Source organism: Mus pahari, chromosome 2, assembly GCF_900095145.1.
Source record: "Mus pahari chromosome 2, PAHARI_EIJ_v1.1, whole genome shotgun sequence".
NCBI classification, from domain to species: domain Eukaryota; kingdom Metazoa; phylum Chordata; class Mammalia; order Rodentia; family Muridae; genus Mus; species Mus pahari.
This window is the reverse complement of record NC_034591.1, coordinates 147,811,864-147,818,420: the sequence shown is the minus strand read 5'-3', so window position 1 is coordinate 147,818,420 and position 6,557 is coordinate 147,811,864.

The window sequence follows — 6,557 nt, the reverse complement described above, 5'->3', positions numbered from 1 at the left end:
AAAAGCTGTATGTCACATTGCTGTACTTTTCTGTTCAATGTTAGTCAAATAATTAAGGAAAAACATGTGACTAGTAAACAAATGATGATAGAATTTCATTTTAGATATTAGATCCCTGTTGCATGAGAATGAAAGGAAATACCTTTCAAACAAGAATCTGCATGCACTGTTTCTTTGTTCTTAGCTTCTGTTTGACAAACCAGGGGAATATTTTTATATATAATGCCAAAAAGACTTGCAAGTTAACATCTGAATGGGAGTTTTTCTTTCTCAGTGAGTGTAGTAAAGGATCTGGAATGAGAGTGTGTCTTAGTTTCCATTTATTTGTGTAAGCCTTGTATGTGAGCTTGACTTAATTCACTTCTAATAAAGAGAACAGAACTATTGAATAGTGATTTCACTTCAATTTTTGCTATATTTGGGTGCTTCCTATAGCCTGAAAGGTCTTAATTCTTTAAGTTTATATAAATTTCAGTTTTTATAAATATGATCATATTTCTATTCAAACCCGTTGAAGAGGAATGGGCTATGGGACAAGGCTTGGGTTCTCTGGCTAATATCCAGGGAAGATCTGAAGACTGCCCAAGGAAACTTCAAACTGAGCTAATCTCCACATTTTCCCACAAAATAACTGCAGGGGGGTTTAAAAGCTTTTAAAAGTAAATGGAGGCAGTTGTATTTATTTAAGCTGTACCTCAATCTTGTTGCATAAGGCTACCCTGTTGGAGGAGTGGTTTGGTTTTATATTAGCTAATAAACATATCAGAAGTGGTACATCGTGATGTGTGCTTATCATTCAATGTCTACTAATAAACAAAAAATAGAAACAAAATCAATCTTTTTTAAAATAGAAACTCCATGTAAGTAATTTGTTTATGGCCTTGACAGTCTCTGTAAGTCTCTGTACTGTTAATCAGTGCCAGAAACATGCTTAGCAAGAAAATAATATAGGTAATCTAATCCCTTCTCATGAGTTGGACCCCACAGGTTAGGGGATAACCATATATATATATATATATATATATATATATATATATATATATATATATATATTGCTGTCTATTTTAATGACAATATTGCCTTGAAAATGTCAGGACACAATTTGGACAGCTGAATTAAGAGAAAGCTCCCTGCATAATTCTTAGAATATCAAGATAGGAGGCTAAAGTATCCCCATGTAGCTCTCTAAAATCAGAGATCAATTCCTGCTGTCCAAAATTGTAAGACTTAGTCTGGATATTCAGTTCCATGCAGTTTGTCCTTATCCTCTAGTTAAAATTAAGAACTGGTGAACCATGGAGAAGTGTTGGCATAAGATTTGACCCCAGCACTCAGGAGATATTGGCAAGGGGTCTCTGAGATCAAGGCCAGCCTGGTCTACAGAGTGAGTTATAGGAAAACCAAGACTATACAGAGAAACCCTGTCTAGAACAGGAAAAAGAAAACAGAAACAAATAAAAAACAAAACAAAACAAAACAAAAACCCACCAAACCAAAACAATAGTAGCAAAAAGCAACCAACCACCACCAAAACCAAAAATAATAATAAAATCTCCCATGTACCAAAATAAAAATCCCCCTTATGTTAGGCACCAAATATATATTAGGAATCGATTAAATCATAGTGGTTATTCACTAATAACCTGAAGCAAAGTCATTGTGTGTTTGTGATTTATGCTTTTCTCCCCCAAGAGCTGCAAGAGCTGGGAAAGGAAAGGATCATTGAAACAACTCCATTTCTCTATATGCTATATATCACTCCAACATTGTGAGTCAGAGCTCTAGAAACAGTGCTGAGAAGAATCCCAGTTGTAAACCTGGCCTTAGTTTCTACTTCATTTCAGTTCCATAATGCAGAGACAATACTGCAATACGTTTAAATAATTGAATTGGTTTGTNTGCNAATATAGTTTTAATGTCTCTTCATTTTACAAAATTAAATGTGTATTCTGAAGCTCTGGGAGTAGGTATTAGCTTTATAGACAGAATATAGTTAAGGAAAACAAGGATTCATAAACGCAAATGAAAAACCAAAGAACAAAATGAGATCATTTCAAATAATGTAAAAGCTAAGGAAAATTTTTTTAAAAAAATTACATTTACTAAAACTTGAGAGTTGGGGGTATTTCTGACTCATTCATTCTGTCTGTGTTTATATATGTCTATCTCTATCTCTGAATGCTTGTATCTCTCTGTATCTCTGTGTCTCTGTCTCTCTCTGTCTCTCTGTCTCTGACTATCTCTGTCTCTGTCTCTCTGTCTCTCTGTCTCTCTCTCACACACACATACACACACACACACACAAACACACACACACACACACACACACATGCACAGACACACAAACAAACACATTCCTCCCTCTTCTTCCTCCCTCCTGTCTGAGTAGCCTTTCATGACATGGGAGTTACTTTAGAATTACACACAATTATAGTTATGTCTGCCATTTAAGTGTTGAGATACAGGTGTGCATAATTACATTTGACAGGTATTGAAGATATTTTAACATTCTTATTATCTTTTTCTTGACCAAACACCTTTATATTTGTATGTTTTATGAAGGAATAGCAAACCATGACAAGAACCTTTAAAATTTTAAGTTAGTAATACTAAATCTTATCAAAGAAAACATGCCAAATAAAGAACATAAACATACCTCTGTAAAGAAAGTATATCACATCTGATTTGTATATTGAGAAGATAATTATTTTTATAATTTTATTTCTTATATGAAAAATGTTTTCTAACAGCATATTCTATGCAAAACATTTTAAGATTCTGTTTGGTTTTTTATGGTTCAATATAAGTTTTAAGATTTCCATTCTAGTTTTGTGGAAAATGTCATCAGGATTTTGATCACAATAATCTGTAGATAGCTCTTGGAAAGATGTCCATTCCCCCAAAGCTAATTCTGTTTACCCATGGTCAAGGTGTATTTGATCCTCTGTGGCTTTCTATAGTTTCTTTTCTGGTAAATTTTTTATATATATAATTTCATTGTAGTCTTCTTTTCATTTTTTAATAACTTTATTCATAATGTTTTAGTTGAGGCCAGTGGGAATGGATTGTATTGCTGATGCTTCAGGTGAGGCTGGCTTTGGTTGTGGAAGACTAGATTTTTTTGTAAGCTGCTTTGCATCCTGCTGGTGTGACCAATTTGTTTATCCCTTCTTCATGTAGGATCAGACTTGCAAAGCATGATATTTCACTTCTTCGTTTTATACCTCCTTCTGTCTCTTTTTCTTGTTCTATTGCTTTGGTTAAAAACTTAACTAATATGCAGATAAGAGTTGGTGTCCTGTTTCTCTCCTGATTGCTAAAGAAAGGCAGTAAGTTTTCTCATTTGTTATGAATTTACCTGCATTTTTGTCTGTATGTTATTATTGTGAAGAACGTTTAAGTGTTCAAATCCTTTTTCTACATTATAAAATAATGTGATTTTTTCTCTGATCATATTTACACTTATACTCAGTAAACATGACAAAAATCCTAAATGTTGAATATGAATAAGTGCCTTTCAAAAATTTTAATCTTAAAAGTGTTTTCTCAGAATATATTTTGAGTATATTCTTTCCTCTCCCCAACATCTCCTACGTTTTCCCAATCTTCTTACCTACCCAACTTCATGTTATATTCTATCTAACAAAGCAAAACACAAGCCCCAAACCCTAAAATAAAAACAAAGGAAAAGAAAAGATATAAGAAAAATACTGAAATAAAACAAAATAAAAATTGAACGGCAAAAAACATGGAGTCTGTTTTGTGTTGGCTATCTACTGTGTGAAGGGCCTGCTAAGGAACATGGTGATGTGTAGAGTAGTACTCTACTCCCTTGGAGAGAACTGATTTTCTCTTTTCCAGCGGGTATCAATTGCAAATAAATTTGTGGCATTGTTGGGACATTATCCCTACTTTGTGTTCTCAATGTATCACTGAACTTGACTTACTCTAATGTACTTTTATGAAAATCTTGTGTTTCTTTATATTAGTTAAATAGAGGCTTGTGATAAAATAGAGATTATTAACAGCAGCAGTTACATACAACAGAGGAGGAAATGAATTTCTCTTTTCATTGCATTAACTGAAAGGGTGAAAGAACTGAAAACAGTACTTCCTTTATCTTCATTGACCATTATATGTCACATTTTAATCACAGTTGAATATTAACACACTTATTTTTCCTTTGTAAACCCAATTGAACTATAGTCTTCTGACCCCAGCAGTATATCCCACTACTGCTTCAAACACATGGAAAAGACTTCCAGGAAAATATCTTGACATGATGCAATATAAAGTATGACATCAGGGAAAATGGTCAGCATAATACTTTTGATTGTAAGCCATTCCTTTCTGCAGCAGACGGACTTTCTTAGGGTCCCTGATCTGCGGGGAACGGGTCTCTGGTTGCAGGTGAGCAAGGATTCATCGAATGTGGGCTGACAAATTGACACCAGACACAAGGGAGTATGGTATCTGAATGCGAATTGTCAAATTGAGCATCAGACTATTTATACAGAAGAAAATAGGGAAGTAAGTACACAAAAGAGGGAAATGCAAACCTGGAAGGGCAGGCAGGAACCAACTGGGATAACATTCAATGTTAACAACTGGGATCAAAAACAGAACACCTAAAGTCAGCTCAAAGTCACATGACCTTGCCATAGATCCTATAGTCCACCTTCCCCCTAGGCCATTGTAATGCTTGTGTCTGGGTGTAACTCAGCTACCTATGGTTCTAAGTATCTACCCTGGTTCCTCTTTAGATCACAAACTTCCTTCTTCCTAGAGAGTGGCAAATTCCTATGTAGGGCAGTGACTAGCTGCCTAGACCCAGGGTCAGCTCAAGGACTGACTGCCTAGGATCTAACATGGCTATGTATTAAGGGAAGCACATGGATATGTTTTCCAGCTAAAGCAAGGACATTGGAGCATTTGTTATACAAAATGCCACCATTCCAGGAGACTGAGTATCCTTGAACTTTTGCCTCAGGACAGCGCCCAGGTTTTGGGGGCCTGCTGGCGCTTGTCACTACTGGAAAGAATGTAGCACCTTTCCTAACCTAAACTTCTATCAACTTCTTTTTTTCTGGGTACATATTTAAATGCATTTTCTTGGCTAATGTCAAGAAAAGGAGGACTATAATAAAATATCAAACAAATTCACAAGTATGGTTGTGAAATGCATTGTTACTCCCAAAGCATCTGAAAAAACATTTTTTCCCTTTATTTCTTCATATGGACACAGAGCACAGGCTTTACTAGCAGACATTGGAGGGGGGAACCTCAAGGCATTTTTGATAGAATGAAAAGGAAGGCCAATTCTCTTTCATAGTTTTATNGTCATATACCTTNTCACAAACCCACATGATTTATGTCTGCAAGTGTAGATGTTACTCAGTAAAAATTTAAAACGTAGTAATTGAATGATGTTCAATTTATAGATGGAAGTTAGTTATTTTGAGATAGTATACTTGAGAGAATCTGTCCTATGTAATTTAACTCTATGTACAAAACATGTGGCTGAACAGAAATTGAAGGACAGGCACATTGATAGTGGTGGTTTTTGTGGTGCTAACTTTTTTTTATTAGATATTTTCTTCATTTACATTTCAAATGCTATCCCAAAATTCCTCTAAACCTTCTCCTGCCCTGCTCCCCTACCAACTTCTTGGCCCTGGCTTTCCACTATACTGGGGCTTATAAAGTTTGCAATACCAAGGGGCCTCTCTTCCCAATGATGGACGACTAGGCCATCTTCTGCTACATATGCAGCTAGAGACACAAGCTCTGGGGGTACAGGTTAGTTCATATTGTTGTTTCACCAATAGTGTTGCAGACCCCTTTGGCTCCTTGGGTACTTTCTCTAGCTCCTCCATTGGGGGCCCTGTGTTCCATCCTACAGATGACTGTGAGCATCCACGTCTGTGTTTGCCAGGCACTGGCATAGCCTCACAAGAGACAGCTATATCAGGGTTTTTTTCAGCAAAATCTTGCTGGCATATGCAATAGTGTCTGGGTTTGGTGGCTGATTATGGGATGGACTCCCGGGTGGGGTAGTCTCTGGATGGTCCATCCTTCCATCTCAGCTCCAAACTTTGTCTCTGTAACTCCTTCCATGGAGTTACATTTTGTTCCCCATTCTAAGGAGAGATAGAGTATCCTCCTTCTTCTTGAGTTTCATATGTTTTGCATAATGTATCTTAGGTATTCTAGGTTTCTGGGCTAATATGCACTTATCAGTGAGTGCATATCATGTGAGTTCTTTTGTGATTGGGTTACCTAACTCAGAATGATACCCTCCAGACACAACCATTTGCCTAAGAATTTCACAAATTCATTGTTTTTAATAGCTAATTAGTACTCCATTGTGTAAATGTACCACATTTTCTGTATCTATTCCTCTGTTGAGGGACATCTGGGTTCTTTCCAGTTTCTGGCTATTATAATTAAGGCTGCTATGAACATAGTGGAACATGTGTTCTTATTACCAGTTTGAACATCTTCTGGATATATGCCCAAGGATGGTATTGCTGGATACTCCGGTAGTACTATGTCCA